The following is a 12,091-nucleotide window of genomic DNA, read 5'->3' as shown; positions in this document are numbered from 1 at the left end:
AGGATGGGATTAGATACACAGCTCAGCAGACAGTATCACACAGGATAGGATTAGATACACAGCTCAGCAGGCAGTATCACACAGGATAGGATTAGATACACAGCTCAGCAGACAGTATCACATAGGATAGGATTAGATACACAGCTCAGCAGGCAGTATCACACAGGATAGGATTAGATACACAGCTCAGCAGACTGTATCACACAGGATAGGATTAGATACACAGCTCAGCAGGCAGTATCACACAGGATAGGATTAGATACACAGCTCAGCAGACAGTATCACACAGGATAGGATTAGATACACAGCTCAGCAGACATTATCACACAGGACAGGATTAGATACACAGCTCAGCAGGCAGTATCACACAGGACAGGCTTAGATACACAGCTCAGCAGACTGTATCACACAGGATAGGATTAGATACACAGCTCAGCAGACTGTATCACACAGGATAGGATGAGATACACAGCTCAGAAGACAGTATCACACAAGACAGGCTTAGATACACAGCTCAGCAGACAGTATCACACAAGACAGGCTTAGATACACAGCTCAGCAGAAAGTATCACATAGGACAGGATTAGATACACAGCTCAGCGGTCAGTATCACACATGGCAGGGTTAGATACACAGCTCAGCAGACTGTATCACACAGGACAGGATTAGATACACAGCTCAGCAGACTGTATCACACAAGACAGGATTAGATACACAGCTCAGCAGACTGTATCACACAGGATAGGATTAGATACACAGCTCAGCAGACAGTATCACACATGACAGGATTAGATACACAGCTCAGCAGACAGTATCACACAGGACAGGATTAGATACACAGCTCAGCAGACTGTATCACACAGGATAGGATTAGATACACAGCTCAGCAGACAGTATCAGACAGGATAGGATTAGATACACCGCTCAGCAGACAGTATCACACAGGATAGGATTAGATACACAGCTCAGCAGACAGTATTACATAGGATAGGATTAGATACACAGCTCAGCAGTCAGTATCACACAGGACAGGCTTAGATACACAGCTCAGCAGACAGAATCACACAGGACAGGATTAGATACACAGCTCAGCAGACAGTATCACACAGGATAGGATTAGATACACAGCTCAGCAGTCAGTATCACACAGGACAGGCTTAGATACACAGCTCAGCAGACTGTATCACACAGGATAGGATTAGATACACAGCTCAGCAGACTGTATCACACAGGAAAGGATGAGATACACAGCTCAGAAGACAGTATCACACAAGACAGGCTTAGATACACAGCTCAGCAGACAGTATCACATAGGACAGGGTTAGATGCACAGCTCAGCAGACTGTATCACACAGGAAAGGATTAGATACACAGCTCAGCAGACTGTATCACACAAGACAGGATTAGATACACAGCTCAGCAGACTGTATCACACAGAACAGGATTAGATACACAGCTCAGCAGACTGTATCACACAGGACAGGATTAGATACACAGCTCAGCAGACTGTATCACACAGGACAGGATTAGATACACAGCTCAGCAGACAGTATCACACAGGACAGGATTAGATACACAGCTCAGCAGACTGTATCACACAGGACAGGATTAGATACACAGCTCAGCAGACTGTATCACACAAGATATGATTAGATACACAGCTCAGCAGACAGTATCACACAGGAAAGGATTAGATACACAGCTCAGCAGACTGTATCACACAGGACAGGATTAGATACACGGCTCAGCAGACAGTATCACACAGGATAGGATTAGATACACAGCTCAGCAGACAGTATCACACAGGATAGGATTAGATACACAGCTCAGCAGGCAGTATCACACAGGATAGGATTAGATACACAGCTCAGCAGACAGTATCACACATCATAGGATTAGATGCACAGCTCAGCAGACAGTATCACACAGGACAGGATTAGATACATAGCTCAGCAGACAGTATCACACAGGATAGGATTAGATACACAGCTCAGCAGACTGTATCACACAGGACATGATTAGATACACAGCTCAGCAGACTGTATCACACAGGATAGGATTAGATACATAGCTCAGCAGACAGAATCACACAGGATAGGATTAGATACACAGCTCAGCAGGCAGTATCACACAGGAGAGGATTAGATACACAGCTCAGCAGACTGTATCACACAGGACAGGATTAGATGCACAGCTCAGCAGGCAGTATCACACAGGATAGGATTAGATACACAGCTCAGCAGACTGTATCACACAGGACAGGATTAGATACACAGCTCAGCAGACTGTATCACACAGGATAGGATTAGATACACAGCTCAGCAGACAGAATCACACAGGATAGGATTAGATACACAGCTCAGCAGGCAGTATCACACAGGAGAGGATTAGATACACAGCTCAGCAGACTGTATCACACAGGACAGGATTAGATACACAGCTCAGCAGACAGTATCACACAGGACAGGATTAGATACATAGCTCAGCAGACAGTATCACACAGGATAGGATTAGATACACCGCTCAGCAGGCAGTATAACACACTGTAGGATTAGATACACAGCTCAGCAGACTGTATCACACAGGACAGGATTAGATACACAGCTCAGCAGACTGTATCACACAGGATAAGATTAGATACACAGCTCAGCAGACAGTATCACACAGGATAGGATTAGATACACAGCTCAGCAGACAGAATCACACAGGATAGGATTAGATACACAGCTTAGCAGTCTGTATCACACAGGATAGGATTAGATACATAGCTCAGCAGACAGAATCACACAGGATAGGATTAGATACTCAGCTCAGCAGGCAGTATCACACAGGAGAGGATTAGATACACAGCTCAGCAGACAGTATTACACAGGATAGGATTAGATACACAGCTCAGCAGACAGTATCACACATCATAGGATTAGATACACAGCTCAGCAGAAAGTATCACACAGGATAGGATTAGATACACAGCTCAGCAGACAGTATCACACAGGATAGGATTAGATACAGAGCTCAGCAGACAGTATCACACAGGACAGGATTAGATACACAGCTCAGCAGACTGTATCACACAGGACAGGATTAGATACACAGCTCAGCAGACTGTATCACACAGGATAGGATTAGATACACAGCTCAGCAGGCAGTATCACACAGGAGAGGATTAGATACACAGCTCAGCAGACTGTATCACACAGATTAAGATAAGATTCACAGCTCAGCAGACTGTATCACACAGGACAGGATTAGATACACAGCTCAGCAGACTGTATCACACAGGATAGGATTAGATACACAGCTCAGCAGGCAGTATCACACAGGAGAGGATTAGATACACAGCTCAGCAGACAGTATCACACAGGACAGGATTAGATACACAGCTCAGCAGTCAGTATCACACAGGATAGGATTAGATACACAGCTCAGCAGACGGTATCACACAGGATAGGATTAGATACACAGCTCAGCAGACAGTATCACACAGGATATGATTAGATACACAGCTCAGCAGACAGTATCACACAGGATAGGATTAGATACACAGCTCAGCAGACTGTATCACACATGATAGGATTAGATACACAGCTCAGCAGGCAGTATCACACAGGAGAGGATTAGATACACAGCTCAGCAGACAGTATCACACAGGACAGGATTAGATACACAGCTCAGCAGTCAGTATCACACAGGATAGGATTAGATACACAGCTCAGCAGACTGTATCACACAGGACAGGATTAGATACACAGCTCAGCAGGCAGTATCACACAGTATAGGATTAGATACATAGCTCAGCAGACTGTATCACACAGGATAGGATTAGATACACAGCTCAGCAGGCAGTATCACACAGGATAGGATTAGATACACAGCTCAGCAGACTGTATCACACAGGACAGGATTAGATACACAGCTCAGCAGACTGTATCACACAGGATAGGATGAGATACACAGCTCAGCAGACAGTATCACACAGGAGAGGATTAGATACACAGCTCAGCAGACAGTATCACACAGGATAGGATTAGATACACAGCTCAGCAGGCAGTATCACACAGGGTAAGATTAGATACACAGCTCAGCAGGCAGTATCATACAGGATAGGATTAGATACACAGCTCAGCAGACAGTATCACATAGGATAGGATTAGATACACAGCTCAGCAGACAGTATCACACAGGATAGGATTAGATACACAGCTCAGCAGACAGTATCACACATGATAGGATTAGATACACAGCTCAGCAGACAGTATCACACAGGATAGGATTAGATACACAGCTCAGCAGACAGTATCACACAGGATAGGATTAGATACACAGCTCAGCAGACAGTATCACACAGGATAGGATTAGATACACAGCTCAGCAGACAGTATCACACATGATAGGATTAGATACACAGCTCAGCAGACAGTATCACACAGGATAGGATTAGATACACAGCTCAGCAGGCAGTATCACACAGGGTAAGATTAGATACACAGCTCAACAGGCAGTATCATACAGGATAGGATTAGATACACAGCTCAGCAGACAGTATCACATAGGATTAGATACACAGCTCAGCAGACTGTATCACACAGGATAGGATTAGATGCACAGCTCAGCAGACAGTATCACATAGGATAGGATTAGATACACAGCTCAGCAGACAGTATCACACAGGATAGGATTAGATACACAGCTCAGCAGACAGTATCACACAGGATAGGATTAGATACACAGCTCAGCATGCAGTATCACACAGGATAGGATTAGATACACAGCTCAGCAGACAGTATCACACAGGATAGGATTAGATACACAGCTCAGCAGACAGTATCACACAGGATAGGATTAGATACACAGCTCAGCAGGCAGTATCACACAGGGTAAGATTAGATACACAGCTCAACAGGCAGTATCATACAGGATAGGATTAGATACACAGCTCAGCAGACAGTATCACATAGGATTAGATACACAGCTCAGCAGACTGTATCACACAGGATAGGATTAGATGCACAGCTCAGCAGACAGTATCACATAGGATAGGATTAGATACACAGCTCAGCAGACAGTATCACACAGGATAGGATTAGATACACAGCTCAGCAGACAGTATCACACAGGATAGGATTAGATACACAGCTCAGCATGCAGTATCACACAGGATAGGATTAGATACACAGCTCAGCAGACAGTATCACACAGGATAGGATTAGATACACAGCTCAGCAGACAGTATCACACAGGATAGGATTAGATACACAGCTCAGCATGCAGTATCACACAGGATAGGATTAGATACACAGCTCAGCAGACAGTATCACACAGGACAGGATTAGATACACAGCTCAGCAGTCAGTATCACACAGGATAGGATTAGATACACAGCTCAGCAGACTGTATCACACAGGACAGGATTAGATACACAGCTCAGCAGGCAGTATCACACAGTATAGGATTAGATACATAGCTCAGCAGACTGTATCACACAGGATAGGATTAGATACACAGCTCAGCAGGCAGTATCACACAGGATAGGATTAGATACACAGCTCAGCCGACTGTATCACACAGGACAGGATTAGATACACAGCTCAGCAGACTGTATCACACAGGATAGGATGAGATACACAGCTCAGCAGACAGTATCACACAGGAGAGGATTAGATACACAGCTCAGCAAACAGTATCACACAGGATAGGATTAGATACACAGCTCAGCAGGCAGTATCACACAGGGTAAGATTAGATACACAGCTCAGCAGGCAGTATCATACAGGATAGGATTAGATACACAGCTCAGCAGACAGTATCACATAGGATAGGATTAGATACACAGCTCAGCAGACAGTATCACACAGGATAGGATTAGATACACAGCTCAGCAGACAGTATCACACATGATAGGATTAGATACACAGCACAGCAGACAGTATCACACAGGATAGGATTAGATACACAGCTCAGCAGACAGTATCACACAGGATAGGATTAGATACACAGCTCAGCAGACAGTATCACACAGGATAGGATTAGATACACAGCTCAGCAGACAGTATCACACAGGATAGGATTAGATACACAGCTCAGCAGGCAGTATCACACAGGGTAAGATTAGATACACAGCTCAACAGGCAGTATCATACAGGATAGGATTAGATACACAGCTAAGCAGACAGTATCACATAGGATTAGATACACAGCTCAGCAGACTGTATCACACAGGACAGGATTAGATACACAGCTCAGCAGACGGTATCACACAGGATAGTATTAGATACACAGCTCAGCAGACCGTATCACACAGGAGAGGATTAGATACACAGCTCAGCAGACAGTATCACACAGGATAGGATTAGATACACAGCTCAGCAGACAGTATCACACAGGAGAGGATTAGATACACAGCTCAGCAGACTGTATCACACAGGATAGGATTAGATACACAGCTCAGCAGACAGTATCACATAGGATAGGATTAGATACACAGCTCAGCAGTCAGTATCACACAGGATAGGATTAGATACACAGCTCAGCAGACAGTATCACACAGGATAGGATTAGATACACAGCTCAGCAGACAGTATCACACAGGATAGGATTAGATACACAGCTCAGCAGACAGTATCACACAGGATAGGATTAGATACACAGCTCAGCAGACAGTATCACACAGGATAGGATTAGATACACAGCTCAGCAGGCAGTATCACACAGGGTAAGATTAGATACACAGCTCAACAGGCAGTATCATACAGGATAGGATTAGATACACAGCTAAGCAGACAGTATCACATAGGATTAGATACACAGCTCAGCAGACTGTATCACACAGGACAGGATTAGATACACAGCTCAGCAGACGGTATCACACAGGATAGTATTAGATACACAGCTCAGCAGACCGTATCACACAGGAGAGGATTAGATACACAGCTCAGCAGACAGTATCACACAGGATAGGATTAGATACACAGCTCAGCAGACAGTATCACACAGGAGAGGATTAGATACACAGCTCAGCAGACAGTATCACACAGGATAGGATTAGATACACAGCTCAGCAGACAGTATCACACAGGATAGGATTAGATACACAGCTCAGCAGACAGTATCACACAGGATAGGATTAGATACACAGCTCAGCAGGCAGTATCACACAGGGTAAGATTAGATACACAGCTCAACAGGCAGTATCATACAGGATAGGATTAGATACACAGCTCAGCAGACAGTATCACATAGGATTAGATACACAGCTCAGCAGACTGTATCACACAGGATAGGATTAGATACACAGCTCAGCAGACAGTATCACATAGGATAGGATTAGATACACAGCTCAGCAGACAGTATCACACAGGATAGGATTAGATACACAGCTCAGCAGACAGTATCACACATGATAGGATTAGATACACAGCTCAGCAGACAGTATCACACAGGATAGGATTAGATACACAGCTCAGCAGACAGTATCACACAGGATAGGATTAGATACACAGCTCAGCAGACAGTATCACACATGATAGGATTAGATACACAGCTCAGCAGACAGTATCACACAGGATAGGATTAGATACACAGCTCAGCAGGCAGTATCACACAGGGTAAGATTAGATACACAGCTCAACAGGCAGTATCATACAGGATAGGATTAGATACACAGCTCAGCAGACAGTATCACATAGGATTAGATACACAGCTCAGCAGACTGTATCACACAGGATAGGATTAGATACACAGCTCAGCAGACAGTATCACATAGGATAGGATTAGATACACAGCTCAGCAGACAGTATCACACAGGATAGGATTAGATACACAGCTCAGCAGACAGTATCACACAGGATAGGATTAGATACACAGCTCAGCAGACAGTATCACACAGGATAGGATTAGATACACAGCTCAGCAGACAGTATCACACAGGATAGGATTAGATACACAGCTCAGCAGCGCACATTCGCAGGCAGCAATCACTCCTTTCCGTCCAGACTCCCTGTTTTGGGGGCAGCAGATCTCTTTTCATGTAGAACAATTTGCTGCTAAGAATTGAGGATTTTGGTTGTTGGACGGACGACGCGATCGCCCCATGAATGAGCATTTCTTCTCCAGCAACAGAACGGTGGAAAATTAAGAAAAACGCAATTATCTGAAACCAGCATTTCTATGAGCGCTGCACCCGGTAATAGTGTTGATTGCGAATATTGTAATTGCTAATTTTTCTTCCGAATATCGTTACTTCAAGAATTCGCGAAGATATAGAATATAGTGATATACTGTATATTCATGATTGCGAATATTCTAGATTTTTTTAAGAACCTCCCCAGCAGCCTTTGTACACAGTATCCTGCAGTTCTGAGAGAGAGCAGTGACATTGCTGAGCTCTGCGCTTTCATCTGGATCCTATTCCTTATCCAATTACATTAGTTAGTTAGTTTATACAGTTGCAAGAAAAAGTATGTGAACCCTTTGGAATGATATGGATTTCTGCACAAATTGGTCATAAAATGTGATCTGATCTTCATCTAAGTCACAACAATAGACAATCACCGTCTGCTTAAACTAATAACACACAAAGAGTTAAATGTGACCATGTTTTTATTGAACACACCATGTAAACATTCACAGTGCAGGTGGAAAAAGTATGTGAACCCCTAGACTAATGACATCTCCAAGAGCTAATTGGTATGAGGTGTCAGCCAACTGGAGTCCAATCAATGAGATGAGATTGGAGGTGTTGGTTACAGCTGCCCTGCCCTATAAAAAACACACACCAGTTCTGGGTTTGCTTTTCACAAGAAGCATTGCCTGATGTGAATGATGCCTCGCACAAAAGAGCTCTCAGAAGACCTACGATTAAGAATTGTTCACTTGCATAAAGCTGGAAAGGGTTATAAAAGTATCTCCAAAAGCCTTGCTGTTCATCAGTCCACGGTAAGACAAATTGTCTATAAATGGAGAAAGTTCAGCACTGCTGCTACTCTCCCTAGGAGTGGCCGTCCTGTAAAGATGACTGCAAGAGCACAGCGCAGACTGCTCAATGAGGTGAAGAAGAATCCTAGAGTGTCAGCTAAAGACTTACAGAAGTCTCTGGCATATGATAACATCCCTGTTAGCAAATCTACGATACGTAAAACACTAAACAAGAATGGATTTCATGGGAGGATACCACAGAGGAAGCCACTGCTGTCCAAAAAAACATTGCTGCACGTTTACAGTTTGCACAAGAGCACCTGGATGTTCCACAGCAGTACTGGCAAAATATTCTGTGGACAGGTGGAACCAAAGTGGAGTTGTTTGGAAGAAACACACAACACTATGTGTGGAGAAAAAGAGGCCCAGCACACCAACATGAAAACCTCATCCCAACTGTGAAGTATGGTGGTGGGGGCATCATGGTTTGGGGTTGCTTTGCTGCGTCAGGGTCTGGACGGATTGATATCATCGAAGGAAAAATGAATTCCCAAGTTTATCAAGACATTTTACAGGAGAACTTAAGGCCATCTGTCCACCAGCTGAAGCTCAACAGAAGACGGGTGATGCAACAAGACAACGACCCAAAGCATAGAAGTAAATCAACAACAGAATGGGTTAACTCCTTAAGGACTCAGCCCTATTTCACCTTAAGGACTTGGCCATTTTTTGCAAATCTGACCAGTGTCACTTTAAGTGGTGATAACTTTAAAACGCTTTGACTTATCCAGGCCATTCTGAGATTGTTTTTTTGTCACATATTGTACTTTATGACACTGGTAAAATGAAGTAAAAAATAATAATTTTTATTTATAAAAAAATAAAAAAATTGACCAAAAATTTGTAAATAAATTGCAAATTTCCAAGTTTCAATTTCTCTACTTCTATAATACATAGTAATACCTCCAAAAATAGTTTTTACTTTACATTCCCCATATGTCTACTTCATGCTTGGATCATTTTGGGAATGATATTTTATATTTTGGTGATGTTACAAGGCTTAGAAGTTTAGAAGCAAATTTAGAAATTTTTCAGAAATTTTCAGAAACCCAATTTATAGGGACCAGTTCAGGTCTGAAGTCCCTTTGTGAGGCTTACATAATAGAAACCACCCAAAAATGACCCCATTCTAGAAACTACACCCCTCAAGGTATTCAAAACTAATTTTACAAACTTTGTTAACCCTTTAGGTGTTGCACAAGAGTTATTGGCAAATGGAGATGGAAAATTTGCCCAAAAATTTTAATTCTCAAATTTCATTTTAATCCATTTTTTCCAGTAACAAATCATGGGTTAAAAGCCAAAAAAATGCTATATTTATTGCCCCAATTCTGTAGTTTGCAGAAACACCCCATATGTGGTCGTAAACTACTGTACGGGCACACGGTAGGGCGTAGAGGGAAAGGTGCGCCGTGTGGCTTTTGGAAGGCAGATTTTGCTGGACTGGTTTATTTACACCATGTCCCATTTGAAGCCCCCCTGATGCACCCCTAGAGTAGAAACTCCATTAAAGTGACCCCATTTTGGAAACTACGGGATAAGGTGGCAGTTTTGTTGGGACTATTTTTAGGGTACATATGATTTTTGGTTTATCTATATTACATTTTTGTGAGGCAAGGTTACCAGAAATAGAAATTCTGAAATGTAATCTCCATTTGCCAATAACTCTTGTGGAACACCTAAAGGGTTAACGACGTTTGTAAAATCAGTTTTGGATACCTTGAGGGGTGTAGTTTCTTAGATGGGATCGCTTTTATGGAGTTTTTACTCTAGGGGTGCATCAGGGAGGTTTCAAATGGGACATGGTGCCAAAAAGAAAAGGGCCATCAAAATCTGCCTTCCAGAAACCATACGGCGTTCCTTTCCTTCTGCGCCCTGCCGTGTGCCCATACAGCAGTTTACGACCACATATGGGGTGTTTCTGTAAACTGCGGTATGAGGGTAATAAATATTATGTTTTGTTTGGCTGTTAACCCTTGCTTTGTTAGTGGAAAAAAACTGATTAACATGAAAAATTTGCCAACAAATTGCTTTTTTGGCACTGTTTTTATTTTTTATTTTTTACCGTGTTCATCTGAGAGGTTGGGGGGGTATTTTTATTGAGCAGATTCTTACGGACGCGGCGATACCTAATAAGTCTACTTTTTATTTATTTATTTATTTATGTTTTACACTATATTATCTTTTTATAGAGAAAAAAAAAATATTTTAGTATCTCCATAGTCTAAGGGCTCATTCAGACGGCCGTATGCTATCCGCAAAAATGCGGATCCGTTTTTTTGCGGATTAGATACTGACCCATTCACTTCTATGGGGCCCTTTTCTATTCCACGGTTCCGCAAAACAAATGAAACATGTCCTATACTTGTCCGTGAAAATCAGGAGATGGCCCCATTGAAGTCTATGGGTACGCAAAAATACTGAATGCTATCCGTTTTTTGCGGATCCGTTTTTTTGCGGACAACGGATAGCATTCAGTATTTTTGCGGACAGCATACGGCCGTCTGAATGAGCCCTAAAAGTCTTTTTTTTTGTTTTTAGCCGATTATCTTATGTAGGGGCTCATTTTTTGCGGGATGAGAAGACGGTTTTATTGGCACTATTTTGGGGGGCATATGACTATTTGATGGCTTTCTATTACAATTTTTGTGATGTAAGGTGACCAAAAAACACCTTTTTTTACCGTGTTCATCTGAGGGGTTAGGGGGGGTATTTTTATAGAGCAGATTATTACGGATGCGGCGATACCTAATAAGTCTACTTTTTTATTTATTTTAGTTTTACTAAATAATATTTTTAAGGATTTTTATTTTTTTTTCATTTTAGTGCAGTGGCTACATTGGGATATAAATTTAGTACTCCATGGAAGTGTGATACTCCCTGAAGCAATTGATAATGCAGAGGCCCGGATGATCAGGGCACGTGTCACACTGAGTGGTGGTCTCCTTCCGTATCCCCCTCCTGCGACACACTCTGCACCTTTTTTGGGTTCGTCCCTTCTTTCCAGTATGGGGGACCACACCTGGAAAGTGTTGGCCAGGGACGATCCGGGCGCCTCCAATTCCCGAGGTACTCCGGCCTGCTCTTTCCCGGTCCGAAAAGATCAGGGCCTTGAGGA

This window comes from Bufo bufo, chromosome 8, assembly GCF_905171765.1.
Source record: "Bufo bufo chromosome 8, aBufBuf1.1, whole genome shotgun sequence".
NCBI lineage: Eukaryota > Metazoa > Chordata > Amphibia > Anura > Bufonidae > Bufo > Bufo bufo.
The sequence above is the reverse complement of the archived record's forward strand: the minus strand, read 5'-3'. Positions refer to the sequence as shown.